At 41.0% G+C, this 20,845-nt stretch overlaps 1 protein-coding gene across 2 annotated transcripts in view; it reads left to right on the plus strand.

Annotated features, from left to right (window-relative positions):
- Positions 1–20,845, plus strand: part of HTR2C (5-hydroxytryptamine receptor 2C) — a 731,884-nt gene that overhangs the window by 110,771 nt on the left and 600,268 nt on the right. The window contains exon 2 of one of the 2 annotated variants that reach the window (XM_068249562.1): positions 18,638–18,818. The exons of the other annotated variant lie outside the window; for it this stretch is intronic. The gene's annotated coding sequence lies outside the window, so the exon portion shown is untranslated. The remainder of the gene's footprint in view (positions 1–18,637; positions 18,819–20,845) is intronic. 2 annotated transcript variants of the gene reach the window in all.

Raw genomic sequence — 20,845 nt, forward strand, 5'->3', positions numbered from 1 at the left:
CACAGACGATGGATCCCCCTACCTTTTCATGGACAGCTGTGCTTACGTTGTCGTTCACATAGGGTGGAATTTGCAAGATTGTCATTGTCAATATGCAACACTACCAGCATTTGCAAAACGCATACTGTTAAAACGCATTGAAATGTAGCTTCTACTGTGTCCCTTAGACTAACATTGCTGCATAAAACGCTGCGTTTCCTGCTACGCTAGCGTTTCTGCTATGTGTGCACCCAGCCTCTGGAGTATATAGACTATTGAGTACTACTATAGAAAGTAATCTTGATTTTCAAGGGTAATATTTAATTGCTGTCATTCGTGCAGTGTTAATGGCACAAGCCTCAAACCTGGTACAGTTGGTCATTGAGTGACTGGGGTTCAAATTCAGAGAAGGGGTGGAGCCACAACCAATCATGTTTGTTTAATTTCAATGCAAATTATTGATGCCAAAGACCGCAAAGCTCACAAACTAGGTCATTGAGTAATGGATTAATTGTGTGTTAGGGCTAGAAAAAGTGGGTGGAGCCAACATCAGCCAAATACATACCCGGGCAATGCTGGGCCATCAGTTAGTATTGAATAATTGAAGGATTGAGGTGATCTAAAATAGGGTGCTCCACCAAAAGCTGGATGATAGTGTAATTGAAGCTTAAAGGGACCTTAAATACAACTTAAAAATGGAATATGAACTTATCTGGGGCTAGAGAAAACCCCTTATAGTCCATGAGGTCCCTCAGCATTCTCTGGGCTCCCTTCATTCTTCCGCTGGCTGCTCCATTAGCCGCGTGACTTTGACAGGAGTCATTTGCTATTGCATATGTGTGGTTCCTTCAAGCCCATCTCACTTGCAGTCTTGCACACACGTCTTCATGAGCTCTCTGCATACATGCAGTTCTCGAAAGAAAGAATGGGCGCGTGAGCAAGACGTGTGCAGAGTGGCCGTGCATGCGCAGTTGCACACAACTCCTGGTGAAGTCACACAGCTAACAGAGCTGCCAGCAGAAGAATGGATGGAGCCTAGGGGTCGCTGAGGGACCTCAGGGACTATGGGGGGGGGGGCTTCCTTCAGCCCCAGGTAAGTACATATTCCATTTTTAAGTTGTGTTTAGGGTTCCTTAAGTGCAGCCAATACAGTTTTTATTTTTTTTTACTGCAGTTAACCTCAGTTATGTATTTTACCAGCATACACCAGCATATGCTCTACATGATGCATTTTTTAAACTTAATTAAAAATGATCTTTTCACATCGGTTTCCAGCCATCTGTAAATGGCTGATATTGTCCAGAAACTCAAATAACATTTTCTTCCAATCAATTGTGGTTTGCTGTACATTTTAACGCATGGATTTCCCAGCAGCATTTCTATCCCTGCAAAGAGCAGGAAGTGTTACGGCTATTATGAACCTTGCTGCATACTGTACATGGAGTAATTAGGCAACTTTCACCCACCTTGCGAGCATTCTGCCATTAGCCACCATGTAAAATAGTTGTGATTGTCTCTGTACATAAAGCCGTGGTAAGAAAGATTATATGTTGTTTACCGAAATGCTTGTAATGTACAGATCTGAACTGAAATGCTTTACATCTTACTGCATGACTATTTGCTGCACAAAGAAGGACCTCTTGTTACTTATCTGTAACTCCTACCACATTAGCACCTGACTTTGACACCTGACCTCTTCTTTCTGGAACGCCTAGATTTTATATGCCCAAAATAGGGGCGCAAATACAGAGTTCCAGCTCCCCCGCAAAGGTTTGTTGCCCCCTAGTACTCAGCTAACTCTCACAGGGTCAGTATATATATATATATATATATATATATATATATATATATATATATATATATGTATATATATATATATATATATATATATACTGTGTATATATATATATATGTATATATATATATATATATATATATATATATACTGTGTATATATATATATATATATATATATATATATATATATATATATATATACATATATATATATATATATACTATATATATATATATATATATATATATATATACTGTATATATATATATATATATATATATACAGGTAGTCCCAGGTTAACAAATGAGATAGGGACTGTAGATTCGTTCGAATCTGTTCTTAAGTCGGAACAATGTGCTATCTCTGTCCCCTGTACCTCCTCTGTGCCCCCCTGTGCCTCCAGCATCCCCTTCTGTGTCACTCACCTCTGCCCTCTGCGCCTACTTATACAAGTTTAAAAGCCAATTTTTCTTTGAATTTTTTTAAATCGATTTTCTCAAAAACTACAAGTCCAATTTGAAAAATAATTTTGGGCTTGTTCCCATGGAAACACTGAATCAATGCTGTTTGTATCGGCAGGTCGTTCGTAAGCCGGGCGTTCATAAGTCGGGGACTACCTGTATATATATATATATATAATATAAGCATATATGAAGCAACAGGAAACATTTAACTGAATAACTTAACTAGGAGGATACTTATTATAGCCCAAGTTGGAGCTCACCTTTAAGCAGCATGGGGCATTGTCAACATACATAACCCCAGGACATTTGTGCATTTTGTGGCCTTTATTATGAAAGTAAGTTGTAATTAAAGCTCTGAACCGCTGCTCAGGCTGTAAAGCGCATGAATAGAAACAAAATACTGTAAACATGGAAATGAATACGATTCATCTATGGGCAGCCTATTCATAAAAATCTGTCATGTATAAACAGAAATTCATACAACTAGCAATAGCAGCTGCAATGCCTGCTTCCTGACAGAAAACTACAATGGAAAAAGCCCACACATAAAGGTCTTGGTTCATAAGCCTGCACTTGTGATTTATGGTATGCAGGCATCTTATATACCTATGCACACAGTATAAAGTGGAGAGTGTAAGCTGACCTCTAGCTCATGTTGAGGTCAAAACCAGCAATGTACGAAGTTTTCTGTCACTGCCGACATAAAGCATCTCAGTGCTTCTGTGATTTTGTCTTTTTTACAATTTTTATTTTTGACCTCAGTAAATGCAGAGGCTGCGACTGATATTATAAAAGATCCAGCTGCATGTTATAGATGTTCAATGTAAGAAACAGAACAGAACTGCTGTCAGTGCTGTGAGATATAAAAATACCTAAACATTCTTTGCCCTCTTGCACAATGTAACTGATATTGGTATTGTGTGGAATAACCATATAGCAGAATACTGATAACAGTTGTTTTCAAAGCTTCACCTTTTGTATACATCTTTGAGTAAGAAAATGTTGGAAATTTAGGCTATGATAAGCCGCTACTGTCCTCCCATTGCTCCTATTGCTGTCTAGTGCTTTAATTAGGACATATCTAAGTACTTTGAAACAAGCAAAGAGTTTGTGGTCACATGACCATCCTGGAACTGTTGCTAGGTAGATATGCTAGATCTTTCTGTAGTATCAGTTAGTTTCTTCTAGCACTGTATGTGGCAGAATTTCACAGTATATGATTGCTGTTTTAATATTGTGATTCTATAAATTCATTAGCTGAGTTCAGTGGCTGTGCTTGGATTGCAAAGCAGGCAGACGGCACAGACTGAATCACTGTGCGAAGATTTATGCCTGTAATACTAGCAGTCTGTGGGAAAGAAAGTGACCAGTGTCTAAGCTTTTGACCAGTTACTTAAAAAGTTGTTTATTTATCATATGCTAATTAAAGAGTTTCCATACAGACAAAAGTAAGTTCTGCAACTGGGTGGCTGTACAAATCATTACAAAGTTATCTACTGAGGGTTGAAAGAAGACATTCCTCCTTCAAGTTCAGCCTCCCTGAACCTGAATCCAGAGGAAAGAAAAGCCACAAGGGCAGAAACTAGCTCCATGATTGGATTAACGTAGCATCTTGATTGACATTTGACCTACTAGGAACAATGGGGGTTCATATAATAGCAAATATATCGGCGCCAAGGAACAATGGAACCGCCGCCGGGAAGAACAATGTCCAAAAGTTCAGAAGTCAGGCATACATCAAAGGTCAGCGCAGGTTTAGAACGTCATGGTATGTAGGGAATAATAAATTCTTCACCACAATATATCAAATGCTCAGAGGCAGGTATCCGCCAAACATCAAAACAAGAAAAGGCTTACCAGCTCCCAACAACCCACATTATAAGGTGGTAAAATGGCTCAGGTCACAGATAATGTCCAGGGAACATCAGACGTCGTGAAGATCCAGTGGACATCCGTATGGAGGTAAAGTTTCAGGAATCTACATAGGAAAACAAAAAAACGGCAATATCTAAGCGTAACCCGTTTAGATAACATTTCTTTAAAAGGCAGAAGATATAAAAACAATAACTCACATACGGGGCCCATAAACTGAGAACCCTGGAAGAATGGGGGTTCATAGACCATATATTATTTTCGAATTGTTTGTATACTGTATTCCCCACAACCCATAATTCAGGCCCCTGTCACAGTAGTAGTAGGGAGTAGTATACTAGCTTCTCGTGATTTTATTTTAGCTTTAGCTGCTGCCGCTTGGCATTAAATACATGTGATTAACTTTTTGTGCATACGCATTACCTCAACGTCTTTCTGCAAGTCTGGAGTTAAGCTTCCAATTCTATAATTTCTTGGTTCTGATTTTCTTTTTCTTTTACTTCTCGTAAAAGTGGAAAACATCAATTGTTTGTGAATCATTGGGAACTGGCCCACACAGGGAACTGAAACAAAATAAAGTGGTCTATCAATGTTGAACTTATGTTCTTTAATACTTGGGGTGGATGCCATCTGGCCCTGGTGCCTTATCTAGCTTGATTTAATATAAATGTGTCTGTGCACCTTCCTGCGATAGGCAGATCTAGGAAACGTTTTGCCTGGGTCTTTACAAACCTCAGATCAATATTAAGTCCAGTTTGTCGTGTACTGAATAAGACTTTCCCCCAGAGTACGATGATTTCTGTGTTCCTAGTTCTGAAAACCTCCTTCACAACCATGATATTCAGATCTTCAGTGCTGTGCAATGCTTGGGGAAAATGATGACCCTCAAGTCTACAGTAGTTATTTCCCTTGTGTCCTGTTATTGTGTGTTTGTATATACTCTGTGTATGCTCATCCTTTTTTTTTCTTTTGTGTGATGCTTCTCCAAAGTAATATCCAATTGTCACACTTGTTGCACTAAATGAGATAAACAACACATGTAAAAGGTTTTTCGATGCAAAGCTTCCATTTTTAAAATCCTGGATTGTTGCTTTGTAGATATCCCTCTTTGTTACTGTTTATCAGCTAAAAAAATATCACAATGTTATGTCTTTATGTTTGGTAGAATCCTTGCAAACTACAGTATTTGCCAGTCTTGGAAGGAAATGCTTTTTTTCCTCTATAAAAGTTCAGATAACTTTTAAATATGTGTAATGATATTACCTGGTCCGTGCACCTGCGACGGGCGCTTCCGGCTTGCGTCCCTCGACGTCTCCTCCAATGGCAGTGAGCAGGCTCGTGCGTTCCAAAGAGCGTGCAGGACAGATGCATCTGAGCACGCGTCCTCCCTATGCGACCAGGCGGCAGGCGTACCGGAAGTGACGCGGCCAGTGGGTATATAAGCACTTCCGGTATGCGGCTGCATGCCTGTTATAGCGTGTGTATCACAGCTACTAGACTGACAGTAAAATTGTTCCTAGATAAGTTACTGTGCTGTACTTTAACCTGTATCTGATTACCTGTGTATGATCTGGCTTGAGCTTAGACAATCCTTCTGCCTTAGCCACAAACCTGTATCTGATTACCTGTGTATGATCTGGCTTGAACTTAGACAATCCGTCCGCCTTATCCCACAAACCTGTATCTGATTACCTGTGTATACCTTTTGTCATGCTGCCCCTACACTTTGGAACTCCCTGCCACACCCAATCAGGACAGCCCCATCCCTGGAAACATTTAAGTCTAAACTGAAAACCTACCTTTTCAGTCTGGCATTCATGAACATCTGACTATCTCCTCTGTAACACAACCCAGCCTGAAACCCTGTATTAATCTGAGACACAGCTATGCGCTTTGAGTCCTATGGGAGAAAAGCGCTTTACAAATGTTATTGTATTGTATTATTGTATTATAACCTGGCGTGAAATTATCTCCCTGTATCATTGTTGCTGCAGTAAAGGGGCTAGTGCTTACGGCCTGACTCACGTACCTTACTTTATTCTGTTTACTCTCCCTGGGAACCCCGACTTTCTACTACCCCTGTACCTTAGGGCAGTTAGTAGTGTCATTGTGACATCACGGTCACCCAATCGTTACAATATGCTTCCACAGAGAGTTTAATGTGTGCATTAAACACCAAGTGAACACCTGACATATCTGGCTTAGCAAATTTGGCCATATTGGCTATTCATGAGGCAATGCTCATGCAAATATGCATTTGCTTTTGCATGCCAAATCATGCAGGGTCAAAAACCAATACCGCAAAGCGGTTGCCCTGTGGGAATTAGTTCATGCTACATTAGCACTATCCAGGAGCGCCACGGGGAGGCTTCCCATACAACCTGGGAGCCGCGGGGCCCCAAGCTCTATCACTGCTCAAAAACCACAGCGGCACCCCGGAGGAGGGTGGTGCAGGCGACCCCCCCAAGCGTGGCTAACACCGGGGGGGGCATCCGCACCCGCCTCCTAAGATTAAAAACAGGCACTTACCTTAACATCCTTTGCATTCTGCTACTGAACATGACTTGGGTGCAACACATAAGGAATGAGTGAAGCATGGGTCACCCCAAGCTCGTGGAGCTCGGATTTGGCTCACATGCAGCACTCCAAGGGGGGGGAGAGGGGAGACAGGCGCAGACAGCTCACTCCAGGGCTCACACCACCTACAACAAGCCATCCACCACCCACCTCCAAAGAGGGGATAGAAATGAAATGCTTCCACAGAGAGTTTAATGTGTGCAGTAAACACCAAGTGAACACCTGACATATCTGGCTTAGCAAATGTGGCCTTATTGGGTATTCATGAGGCAATGCTCATGCAAATATGCATTTGCTCTTGCATGCCAAATCATGCAGGGTCAAAAACCAATACCGCAAAGCGGTTGCCCTGCGGGAATTAGTTCATGCTACATTAGCACTATCCAGGAGCGCCACGGGGAGACTTCCCAATGCCCCCATAACGTTTAAATATACTTAATAAATGTCATGCAAATAAACATATGTTGTCTTCTCTTGGGATAATTTCACAGCATGCAGTTTATAAGAGTGGAAGTATTTATGTTGCTGTAATTTTCTTGTAATGTATTAGATGTACTTTCTTTAAATTAAATCATGGCTTCATAGTTTGAGAAGTACATCTATTTACAGTGTTCAGTTTTTCAGACAGGATTTTATTTTTATAATATAATTTTTTTAGAATATGGGAGAAAAACAGTGAAATATACAAATAAACCTTTTATTTTATTTACCGAGGTGACATGTGACATGATGAGATAGACATGTGTATGTACAGTGCCAAGCACACAAATAACTGCACTGTGTTCCTTTTTTTTCTTTCTCTGCCCGAAAGAGTTAAACATCAGGTATGCAAGTGACAGTTTCTGTCCGGGTCAGGACTGGGTCAGACTATAGCATAAAGCAGCGTACACACGCCGGACTTTAGGCAACGACGGGTCCGTCGTTGCCTCCCGCTGGGTGGGCGTGCCAGCGACAGTCCGGCGTGTGTACGCTCTGTCGTCAGACTGATACGGCTGTTTCTGAGCGATCCACCCGGCGGATCGCTCAGAAACAGTCGTATCAGTCTGACGACAGAGCGTACACACGCCGGACCGTCGCTGGCACGCCCACCCAGCGGGAGGCAACGACGGACCCGTCGTTGCCTAAAGTCCGGCGTGTGTACAGACCTTAACCCTCACTTGTGAGTAATTACAGCCATAAAACACTTTCCTGTCAGTAAATGGCTTCTGAGAGCAGGAAAGAGATAACAAGGTTCAATAATTCATAGATTTGAGCTCTGGCATACTCCAATGAAGGTGTTATTGAGCAGAGACAATGAAACAGTAAAAACTTAAAAACTAGATTTAAATATCAAATAAAACTGTGGGATACCTAAAAAAAAAGTCATTTTTAGGAGAATGGGGATAGATACAATTGTTTTTCTTATTAGTTTATTTTCAACTCGGATGTCCCTTAATATGTACAAATGATTTTGCTTAAATCCTTATTCCATGACTTTTTATCCCTCTAATGCCTTTCTCCCTTCCTAACTAACATAGCACTGTACTGTGTACTCCCTCCCCATCCTACCAAATTTCCATAATACTTTGCTCACCTATGTGTGATTTCTAATATATTTTTATTAATTTAACCACCTAAGGACCGCAGTCCTAAACCCCCCTAGTGACCAGGCCATTTTTTTACCAATTAGGCCACTGCAGCTTAAGGCTAGTTACACACCGGGACGTTGCATTATAGTGGACGTTATGGTCGCATAACGTCCCCTAACGCAACGCCTGCCGGTGTTGGTAGAGTACGGTGAGTGAGCCGCGTTAAGCGGCTCTTTCCGCATTAGGGCAGTGAGAGTGGCGCTGATTGGCCGGCGGGACCACGTGATGCGGAGTGAAACACTCCGCATCACGTGGTACTGCCAGCCAATCAGCGGCCACCAGTGCAGTGCATATTGAGTAGCCATGTGCGCGACTACGTAGCGGCCTCTCCCCGCCTCCTCTCCGCCCCAACACTGAGCATGTGCAAACAGTTTAACGTGGCTTAAGCCGCTGAAACGCAATCGTATGCTGCACGTTCTGAAGAACGAGCAGCGCTACATGTAACGCAACGTGGGCAGTGTGAACAGCCCCATTGACTTTGTATTACTGTGAGTTGGGGAGCGTTACAGGCTGCACTAACATGCGCCTGTAACGTCCCTGTGTGGAAGCAGCCTAAAGGTCTCGCTGCAGGGCCATACAATCTAGCACACAAGTGATCCCCCCTCCACTTTTCTGCCCACCAACAGAGATTTCTGTTGGTGGGCTATGATCACTTCCAGGATGTTTATTTTTTTTAAAAAAATGTATAGTGTTTTTTTTTTTAAATAAATAATACTATTTTTTAATTATTTTACTTTAACCCCACCCTCCCTCCCCCCGCTAGCCAATGACAGTGATCAGCTATGACAGCGAATCACTCCTGTGTGTCTCAGGGGGAAAGCCGTGTCAGATGGCTGTCCTCTGTACAGCGCTGCCGTAGATCAAAGTACTGTACCATGTAAAAAGATGGCGGTTTCGACATCTGACAGTCTCGCAGCGGCGATCACCCTTGGGAGGCTGATGACGAAGCGGAGTTCCGTCATTTAAGCGGGGATGAGCGCACATTGGTACGCGTGATCCCCTGCAATCTATGCCCCTAGGACTTCACGCCAGTTAGTTTGGAGTGGTCCTGGGGCTGCTGCCACATTCATGACAATCGGTGGTCGGGAACAGGTTAATGGTATTGTGTATTGTACACCATGAAATCCCCATATTATTTTCAGTTTTGCATTAAATAACTTCGGTCTTAAATTGTTATACTATTTGCCTGTCCAATATTTTACAGAGTGGTGTATCCCTCCCCATTATTATTTCTGAGAAGCTCAGACTCTCTGGGATTCTTTTTTTTTAACTTGATACCAAATCATGTTACTGCTTAATAACCTAATTAGAATAGATGTACCCCCAGGACATTTTTTTTGTAGCATTATGCAACCTTTCCAGTCTTTTCTTAAAAAAAAAAAAAATTATCATATCCAGGGCCGGGCTGAGGCAGAGGCTGGAGAGGCTCCAGCCTCAGGGCGTAGTGTAGGAGGGGGTGCACAATTAATTCAGCTGTCATTCCCGAATGTGTTTGAAGCAGAAAGAAATAAGAAAAGGGGATACATGACAGTGACTGCAAGCCAGATAACTAGAGATTAAGGTGTTGGGGAGGTTGGGGGCCTTGGGGCACCTATTAGTCTAATAGCAATCAGTGTGTGACGGCTGGGGTGGGAGGGAGGGAAGGAGGGGCGCACTTTGCTTTCTCAGCCTTGGGTGCAGAAGGACCTTGCCCCGGCTCTGATCATATCTAAAAACATACATACAGTATGTGGTGTGTATTGTATTTTATTGTACTGTTTTCATTAAAGACTGTTTATAATTATTACAGGATTTTTAGTGAGTCTTTCACCACTTCACCTCCAAGGTTTTTTACCCTAATGGACCAGAGCAATTTTCACCAGTGCTCCTCCCTTCCATTTGCCAATAACTTTATCACTGCTAGTCACAACAAAATGATCTATATATTGTTTTTTTGCCATCAATTAGACTTTCTTTGGGAGGTAAATTATTCTAAGAATTATTTTTATTCTAAATGCATTTTAACAGGTATAGTAAGGGAAAAAAATAAGGGAACAATGGAAAAAAAATCATTATTTCTCAGTTTTCAGCCATTATAGTTTTAAAATAAAACATGATACTCTAAATAAAACCCACATATTTTATTTGCCCATTTGTCCCTGTTATTATGTTTAAATTATGTCCCTAGTACAATGTATGGCGGCAATATTTTATTTAGAAATAAACGTGCATTTTTTCAGTTTTGCATCCGTCGCTTATTACAGCCCCATATATACAAATATAACAGTAATATACCCTCTCATGCCATACATAATAGAAAAGTGGAGTCCCTAAGGTAACAATTTTATGTACAGTATGTTTTTTTTACAAGTGTTTTTATTTTGGTAACTATGGGGGTGGGGTGGTTCAGTTTTTTTTTTACCACTAGAAGTCCTCACACTCTCTGCCTCTGTGAGACTGAGAGGGTGTTGTAAGAACAAATCTCATTGGCTTCTCCTTGAAGCCATGATTTTTGCTTACAGGCACTCTGATTGGTTCAGGTAAGGATTCTTCCCTTGCTCTAATCACAGCCCTGCGGGTCCCAGCAGTGAGGGTGGCGGTAAAAGCAATTGCGAATGGTAGCAGCGGTGAGGGGGACATTTTAAAAATGTCCGTTGGTCCGTTAACAGGGACCAACAGGACGTTTTAAAACAGCGGGTGGATGGGTAGTTGTTAATGTTCCTCCTTTTACTCTTTGTACTTGCCAGATGGAGCGTAATCCTAGTTCCGAGCATTTTGTTGTATTTTTGTAGTCATTTTTTGGGGCTTATTAATGTATTAAGGAGATAAGTCCACATTTACCTCCTCTTTTTAAACTGTTTTTAAATATTTTATCTCACTATAGTTTTCCAGTCTTTTGTTGTCCAGTCCCAACTTTTTTGAAATATGCTATCTTTTTACTATTTTCAGTACATTTTGGGGGTTGAATGATTTCAGACCATTTTGTTTTAATTTAATTTGCATTTTACACAGTATCACACTTTTTCTTTTGTTTAAATGGCGCTGTATTTAGAATCAAATATTTATTAGTTATTAGACCAAAAGTTGGTACTGTATTCAGTGGCATAGCAATGGGGGTGCAGAGGTTGCGACTGCACTGGGGCCCTCCCTCTATCACAGTATTATCTCTCTATTGGTCGTGTGCTGGTATTAATAACGATAGATGCTTTGAATAGAAGTAATCACTAAGAAACTGTTCCCTATCCCCTACTTGCGTCTCTGACACTGTGTTGTCCTTAGCAGGTTGTGTATAGAGTGCTGAGGGGCTCCAATGTAAAACTTGCACTGGGGCTGATAGCTCCTTAGCTACACCATTGACTTTATTGCACTTATACTTTGTTCTTTTCCGGTTTCTGATGCTTCATTTTATGTCACTGACTTCTACTGACTGTAGAATTATGAATACTTATGTATTTAACAGAACCATTTTTAACATCCTTTCTCACTGAGAATGACTTTCTAAGAGGGAAGCATCACAAGTCTATTGACTGGAAACATAATAAAATGCACAGACTTTGAATTACATTACATAGGACCTGGCTTCTTTAATGGTAACTGCAGGACTATTAGAAAGTACAGAGCCTGAACTGAAATGACTTTAATGTCAAAATAATTTTCATTATAGCCTATATAATTTACGGTATTGCTAAAATGAAAGACATGCAACAACGAGAATTTAAATCAGGTATGTAAAGCCAGGTTTCCCGCACAGGACGCCATTAATGTCTCCTGCTACCAAAAAGCTTTTTATGGAGGCTGCATAAGGATAATACTTTTCTGATGTGTTGTTAACAATGGACAATGGGAAAGGAGAAAGGTCATAAAGTATTAGTCTTGTCTACATTCACCCTACAGATAAAGGGGGTTGGGAATGTCATTAATCTGTAAACTGTACTGAGAGAATGAAATTGATAAGGCCTGTGGCAGGTTAATAACTCAGCTCCGATTGGTATAGATGAGAGCGCTGCACAACAGATGTGGATGCAAATAGCTGTGCAATGCACTGTGGTCTTCATTTGCTGAAGTGCATTGCTGTAGTTATGGATCTTCCACAATATCATTTAGCAATCTCTCATGGCAGATAACTAAAGATGCCCAATTTTTTGTGAAGGATCATATTTATATCATATCATATATACATTTTCATCAGATTTTTTCAGATCATATTGCATAAAAACAGAGAAGCTGGTGGGCCTTATCTTTTCTGAATGATTGCATTATCGATCATTTCCTTAAAGCATACCCGAAGTGACATGTGACGTGATGAGATAGACATGTGTATGTACAGTGCCTAGCACACAAATAGCTATGCTGTGTTCCTTTTTTTCTTTCTCTGCCTGAAAGAGTTAAATATCAGGTATGTAAGTGGCTGACTCAGTCCTGAGTGACTCAGACAGGAAGTGACTACAGTGTGAACCCCACTGATAAGAAATTCCAACTATAAAACACTTTCCTAGCAAAAAATGGATTCTGAGAGCAGGAAAGAGATAAAAAGGGTCAATTGTTCATAAATTTTAGCTCTGGCATACTTCAATGAATGTGCAAAAACAATAAAACAGTTAAAACTTAAAACGTAGATTTAAACATAAAATAAAACTGTGGGATATCTTAAAAAGTCTTTTTAGGAGTTGGAAGATAGAGACAAACATTTATTTCATTAGTTGATTTACGCCTTGGGTGTCCTTTAAAGCAGACCGGAACTCAAAAATTTCTCTCTGCTCTAAGAGATAAGCAACAGCATAGTATCCTTTAAAGAAAAAACATTTCTTTGTTCAAGCTGATACAAATCCTGCACTAAATATGCAGTGTCTCTACTTCCTGCTTTCATGGAAGCAGACATGTTGTTTACATCCTGTGTTTACAAATTAGCTGCTCTGCCATGGCAAAAGAGATTCCTGAGCTGACACAGCTGAGAGACCAAATAACAGTGGGGATTAGGCACAGATGAAGGGGAATTAGACAGGCTAAACGCTCTAAATACATACAGGGTGCATTTCTCTATGCTTTCCTACTGTACTGTGCAAGGTCCACTTATCTACGTATGCTGTTTGCAGCAGTATATCTGCACAGGGGGTTAGATATGCTGCTGCTGCTCGCTCCCGCGCTTGTCCCATGTGCGCGCGCGCGGGGTGGGCGCATGCGCAGTGACAGACCTAGTCTGTTTTTAAACGGGCTAAGGTCACTAGTATGTTATATATGTTAATACTTGTGGAAAAATTTGCCCCAACTGGAAGCTTAAAAGACTCCAATCTTTATTTCAACACAGTTACAGACAGACATGAAAAGCTTTTGTCTGTCATCAGGGGGCTCTGTGTGGCTGATATTGTGGTGAAACCCCTCCCACAGTGTGATGTCAGGACCTAGGTTGAAACTGTTTGCTGTCTGTGAACGAACTTGCACTGTGGGAAGTAATGGCTTTTTCCAACTGCCAAGCAATCAATATCTCCTTCTGTGTATAGAACTCTCAGTAACGAATGTTCTGTACAAGTCACCTGGCAAAACTAAAGATGTTTTCACCTGTAATACATTTCAGAATGTAAATCATGGATAGGTAAGATTTCACAATGGGCAAGCGCTGACTAAATAATCTATAAATGAGTATTGCTAAAAAATAAGCAATTTTATTCATTGAGTCATTGTCGCTACAATTCCTTTTTAAAGAAACCAAAACGCCCTCTGTTATTTGAGATATTTGCAAAGGCAACATTACATGTGTCACTGTCTACATGTTATGTGAATCATTTTCAAACTGTCCCTGCAGGCAGCTGCGTAAGACACTGTACTGTATAGACCCAAGGAAGTGTGCAGGTCCCACCAAACATATTGTCTTTTCCTCCGTCCAATAAAATTATTATCCTTAAACCTCCAACCTGAGGTAAGATTGTTTCATTAGCCAAGTTTATCCATTGCATATTACATTGCAGCGTCTCCTCTCATTTTGTGTAGAGTTTCCTCTCTTCCCAGGGGTGTCCCCTGTGATAATTATCCAGTGGTTGTTTTTCTGGAGTACAACCCAACCCATCCTAAAGAGGATACCCAATCTGCATGGAGACGCCAGACTAAAGGTGGCCACTAATGATACAATTTGCCGAACGATCGATTACAAACAATTCTTCTTAAGAATAATCATAAATTATCATTTCGGACCGCTAATGGACAAAAATCTCCTAACCAATTTGATCAGATTAATGAAATTGATCCAAATTTTAGTTCAATCCCGTCAATCTGATCGGATTGGTTAGGAGATTTTTGTGCATTTACGATCGTTCATAAGAAGAATCGTTCATAATCGATCATTAGGGAAATTGTATCATTAGTGGCCACCTTAATACTGTGGTTGCCTGATAGCAACCCAGGTTTGTAAGTAGCATTTGTTTCACACATTATTTAATTTCCTGTAAATACTATTCTGGCGTTCCTGTTGTTTTCTGGTCCTTTTTTTCTTTTCCCAGTTCTTGAGCTTCATCAACCATAATTTCATAGACCGGAAACCCTGCATAAGTAAACTATAACAGATTATTTCTCTCACTGTAGATGAAATAAGAATAATCTTTTATCAGAGCTTATTAAGTGAAATCGTAGTTCCTACGTTAGAGGAAGAACTTTCTGTGCATAACTACATATTTAGGGCAGTTATTAGATATGTTTTCATATCTGTATTTGTATATTAAATCATGAACATTAAATTCTCCTAATATCCTCATTATGAGTTGTTAGGAGGTTTTAATCCTTTCTTTTTATCCTTATGATTGAGCTGAGGCTTAAGGAATAGACTTTTAAGGTCAGTTAAGTGAATTTGGCATCTGATTCTTGGCTTGATGTTGTCTGAAACAAACATGAATACTCAGGTCACTCGAAACCAATTTAATATTGAGGGATTACAATAAACAGTGCATGCAGCTTGCCCCAATGAAATACAGATCTGCATAAAAATACATGCCTGCAGACACTAGAGCAAGATCTAGAATGGTCTGATTGCATGTTACAGTTTAAATCTCTGTGGGTCTGATTTATCATAAAAAAGATATAAAGAAAACTGGATTTAGGGTCCATTCACATCTAAAACCGCAAAACGCCGGCGGTTGTGGGAGTGATTTTCTTGCGATTAACGTGGAAAGATCACTGGACACTGCGGCGGTTTTGGAGCAATCACTATTAGTGGTGCTATGCATGCTAATCGAAATCGCTAATCGCTAATCTCCGGCACACCGCTGCATGGAACACGTTTGCAGTTAACGCTAACCGCAAACGCGGCAGTGAGAACACTGCTATGTGTTACATGTTGTAGTGGTTTTTAAAAAAAGCTAGCAGTTTGCCTTGAGCGGGAATCGCGTGATTCCCGCTCAAGTGAGAACGGGCCCTAAAGCTCCCTATGCTATAGGAAACTCAGCCAAGTTGGCCGAAAACAAATTCATCTGTAGATAATTCAACATGTGTATGGCAGCCACCAACCCCTCTTGACCCCTTTGCCAGCCATGTATTTGTTAAAGAGCCAGAGGTGTTTAATGCAACTGTGAAGTGGGAGAACTATGCATGCAGCCAATGGATGTATAGTTTTTTTTGTGGATCACTGATTACTCTCCCTGGTGGTACGCAGTTTCTGAGGCTGCGTCCGCGGGAGGAATTTTTTGAATTAAATTTGCTTTAGCCTTTGTAGCTAGCACTAGGCTAGCTACCATTGTCCCCCAAGTCCCCCGCACCCTTCTGATCCCGCCGATTCCCGCCGCTATATGTTACCTAGCCGCGATCCTGTGGGAGCCGCAGCCTCCCCAATGAGCTTCAGTCGGTGCTATGGTGATGATCTGACATAACGTCTGACGTCATCGACGTCATGATGTCATGCGCAATCCCGATCCTCCCCATAGCGAAGCCTCGAGCTGATTGGAGAGGGTGCGCCATCGCGGGATCCAGGGGGGTACATATAATGGCAGCGATCGAGGGCAATCAAAAAAGAGTGGAGGCACTTGGGGGACAATGGTAGCTAGCGAAGTGCTAGCTACAAAGGCTAAAGCAAATTTAATTAAAAATTCCCCCCCGGGGCAGAGAAGTCCTCTGCAGCGGCTACCCCGAGTGTAGGTTGGGGTTACCGCCAGGAGGGTTAACATGGTGGTAGAATAGAGAGTCAGCACAACTACCTGATTATAAGTGGTATTTATTAAAGCAAAGTTAGCAATGACACTTTCCATTTTTCTCTGTTGTCTTGAGTGTCTTCTAAAAAAAAACGTGAATGCTGTGACATTGGTAACGTGTCATCCGCAAAAAGCCTACAAATGTTACTTTAGTATATTTACTGTGTTTGTAGCGCTTCCAATGCTATTATGAGGCTTAGCATTGGCTGCTGATTGGCATTGTACTGTCAAGGATAATCCTCATGTCTAGAATTCAGATCGTGATGCCTGCATGAAGTAACAGCTGGGGTGGTGCTGGAAAGAATGTTTATGCATCAAGCACAGTGTATGAGCACATGATTAGAAAAGAGATTTGAAATGAGAAGTCATGTACAAACGCTAACCAGGCCTTCACATGATGACACCGTTTTAAAGGGACATTTAAGCCAGGAATAAAAAATCACTTTTACTTACCTGGGGCTTCTACCAGCCCCTTGCAGCCGTACCATGCCCTCACAGTCACTCATGGAGCCTCTGGTCTCCCCGTCGCCAGCTAGTGTAGTTTTTGTTGACAGGCCCTGACAGGGAGTCGGGGGGGGGGGGCTATCTGCACCTGCGCAGGCCTGGCCATGGATATACTTCTTCATGTTCCCATCCTCAATAGTGTCCTGCACAGCCGCAAGACGCTATTGCGGATGGGAACGCGTAAAAAAATACGCGTGGACAGGCCCGTGAGTGGCTGCGAGGACAAGAGATGGCTGCAGGGGGCTGGTAGAAGCCCCAGGAATGTAAAACGGATTTTTTTATTCCTGGCGAAAGTGTCCCTTTAAGACACAAATAAAAACACATGTGTAAGTAAGGAAGCTGTTCATGAGTTCATTTCTGATTTTTGGAGGGCAAGATAATGCACTGATACATTTTCTCCTACTTACAAATGACTCAAGTTACAACATTTCATACTTGCAAACAGGGGAGTAACTAGCCCCCACCGGGCCCCCCTGCAAAATTTCAGAGTGGGCCCCCCCTCTCCCTGGGGCCCGCTCGGGGCCGTTTTGTGGGGGCAGCATGAGGGGAAAGCCTTGGCCACAGTTGGCGGGGAGAGGGGAAGTTCCCCCCCTCTCCCTCACCTTGGGGCTCTCCCCTCTGCGCTCCCCTCTAGCTAAAGTTATAGTGTGGGCAGCGGGCAGCGGGCAGCGGCGGGCAGATACATACCTTCCGTGCGTTCCACCGCATACTCCTCGCTCTAGCGTCTGATGTCACAAACAAAGTTGTTTTTGTGTACAAAATGTGTTATACTACTCCTGAGTGGATGAGCCTTATTGCCTTCTTTGAGGCTATTGGACCTCACCAGTGGGAGAGCGGAGTGTAGCTGCACTTCCACTGTAGTAATTTGATCTTGGAGCTGAGGTAACGCCATCTTGTGTCCCCTGCACTGGTATGCCTTTGTATAGACATAGGCCTGTATGCTCCTGAGCTTTCTCCTCGGTGATATTTTTAAAATTGTCAATAAAATGCCTTTTAAGCCACCAACAAGCAATAAAATACTCAAAAGAATTTTGATAGTACTTGTTCACCTACTTTTTGGTACTTTTTTAATGATAAAATGCTTGAAAGTTATTTAAAAGAGGATTTGAAAATTATCTTCTATGAGATAACTCAGGTGAAAAAGTTAATTGCATATGGGCCATAGTGCACAATAGGCCCATATCCAATTAAGTTTTTCTCCTGACTCTTCTTCTAGGCGATATTTTCACAATTTGTCAATTAAATGCCTTTTTAAACTAAGCAAGAAAATACTCCAAATAATTTTGATAGTACCTTTTCACCTTCTTTTTCTTTTTCAGTTGTGAAGTGCTGAAAAATCATTTTAAAGATAAGATGAAACATTATCTTCTAGAGAAAAACTCAGAAAAAAACTAAATTTTTGTGGGCCATAGACCTTAATTCAATTTGCTTTTTTTTCTCAAGTTTTCATCTTCTGTTTAAAATAGCTTTTCAGCACTCTGCAATTGAAAAAGTACCAAAAAGTAGATTAAAAATACTGTCAAGATTTTCTCTCTTCCTGGGGGCTTAAGACATTTTATGGAGAAGGTGTGAAAATATCACCTAGGAGAAAACTCAGGAGAAAAATGGAATTGAATAAGTGCCATAGGTCCCAATCCATTTCACTTTTTCTCCTAATTTTTTTCCTAGGTAATATTTTCACATCTTATCAATATAATGCCTTTTTAGCCACCAAGAAGCAAGAAAATACTTGAAAAGTTATTTTAAAACAAAGATGAAAATTGTCTCCGATGAGAAGTGGAAAAGTCAATTGGATCCGGCCCAGAGTCTTGGAACTAAGATCAATGAAGAGATGTGTAATACTTAAAGGGTATCTGAAGTGGCATGCTGTATCCTGTGTTCATTGTATTATTTTTTTCATTGCAAGGGTTAATATTTTAGTGTTTTAAGTAAAAATATGGTCTTCCAGGAAAGTTCTCTTTAGGATTAGATCTATAAATACATTTACTCACAAGTTCTCATAGGCTTATTTTCACGTCAAGTTTACTTTGAACTCTAGAAACAAGAAGATCTGGCATTAGTATGGTTGAATTTTAAGACCTGTCATGGTGAGCATGGAGAACAATTTGTACTTCACTTGACAACATAGCTACCTGTTATGTTATCAATTTACCTTACATATAAACAAATTACTTACTAATTTAGGTTTGACAACCATATCAGTAAATAATTTTGCATATGCAATAATGAAGGGCTTTGCTAGTTTATCAGGTGAGAGTGGACTGCTTTTTCAGTGAAAACTACTACTGGGCATCACAGACAGGTGCTCTTCTTAAAATAAATAAAGGAAATTCTATGTAACGGACCAGATTCCTACTTTGTTCCTAGACCATACTGTTTATCTACACCAGACACTTACCAGACCATAAAGAGATTATGAAATAGAAAGTAAACACGACCTTCTGGAACTACTGTCAACTCATTTCTAGAAATGTATTAACGCTTAGTGTGCCAGGTCATCTTTTGCAGCATAAACGCAGGGCACACTGAGTCACCAAATGCGATTAGAGCCAGCCATACCTCTTGTTTCCTCATTACGCTAAAAACCACACACAGAGTTTAGAGGACAGAAGGTCATTTGGCATAACTGAGCATAAAACATGCATGCTGGCTTAGATCCATCAAAACATGAAGCCCCCTTCTTCCTTTTTATCCATGGCCAGCTACGAGAATCATATTTGATGTGTTTCCAGCCCGTAACACAGTCTTCTTTTTTGCACAAAATGTTTCTGTGAAAAGCTTGAAGAAGCTATTCAAGGCTGGGTTTATTGAATCTATTGAAAAGCAATTTTACAATTAGAGGAAGAACATTGCATCGAAGGTTGAAGTCAAGCATTAGGTGCACAGTCGTTAATTGTTGGGAGTGAAGCAAAAGGAGGAATACGTGCTCATTTGATGGGTATAAATGTTGTTATACAGCTTTGCCTTTAAAGTGTAGCTTCCTTGGATTAAAAAATTAAGCATGTACCAGAATAATATGTCTTTGATTAACCTAAAGTAGTCCTCCAGTTATGATAAACAGGAATGGTCGATAAACAGGAATCTGTTAACAGCCCATCCACACCAAAATGTATAAAGGTTACTGTAGTGTTAAAGAAACTAATTTGAGGTGTGAACTTTTTGAACGGTTACTCAAGAAGTGAGAGCCCTTTTGGTCGAGGACACAAGCTCAACTTGTGTGCCCCACAGATAGAGCTCTACATTTTGACTTTTACAGTTTGGAAGAGCTACAGTGTTATGTGTACAATTTTTTATGGTTATTTTTTCAAGTTATAGCATATTTATGCTTAACTGTGCTTACAACATCCTCAAATCAGACCCAGTGGCTACTGAGCAATGGACCACAGTGCAAATGTTAAAACCACCCCATCCCCCCAGCACTATATGTATAATCGTATGATGCAGACCACCAAAACCAGCTTTCTAAAGACAGTCGTTGTAAAAGAGAGCTCTACCCACAGGAAAAGGAATGGTTTATTACTGATTTCCAATACTCAAAGACCAGGGATGATCAATTCCAATACATCACCAATAAAGAGCTAATGCCCTTGTGTGGTCCCAGCCTCTGCATCCCTGTTGCTTCACCACTGATGGGACCCTTTTCATTAGTGCTTGCAAATGATTTGTCTAACGCATCTACCCAACCCCAGTGACGCCGGTTCGCCTGCCGATTTCATTGTTCGCATCGGTCCCCCACCTACCGCATGACGTCACGCATGTGCTGTCTCTCCGTCATACCCCCCATAGCAACACTATGCAGCTGTGTGCAGGCTGGCCCAGAGATGTAGCTTAAAGAGACTCTGTAACAAATTTTTCAGCCTTAGTTCTTCTATCCTA

This window comes from Hyperolius riggenbachi, chromosome 8, assembly GCF_040937935.1.
Source record: "Hyperolius riggenbachi isolate aHypRig1 chromosome 8, aHypRig1.pri, whole genome shotgun sequence".
Classification (NCBI taxonomy): domain Eukaryota; kingdom Metazoa; phylum Chordata; class Amphibia; order Anura; family Hyperoliidae; genus Hyperolius; species Hyperolius riggenbachi.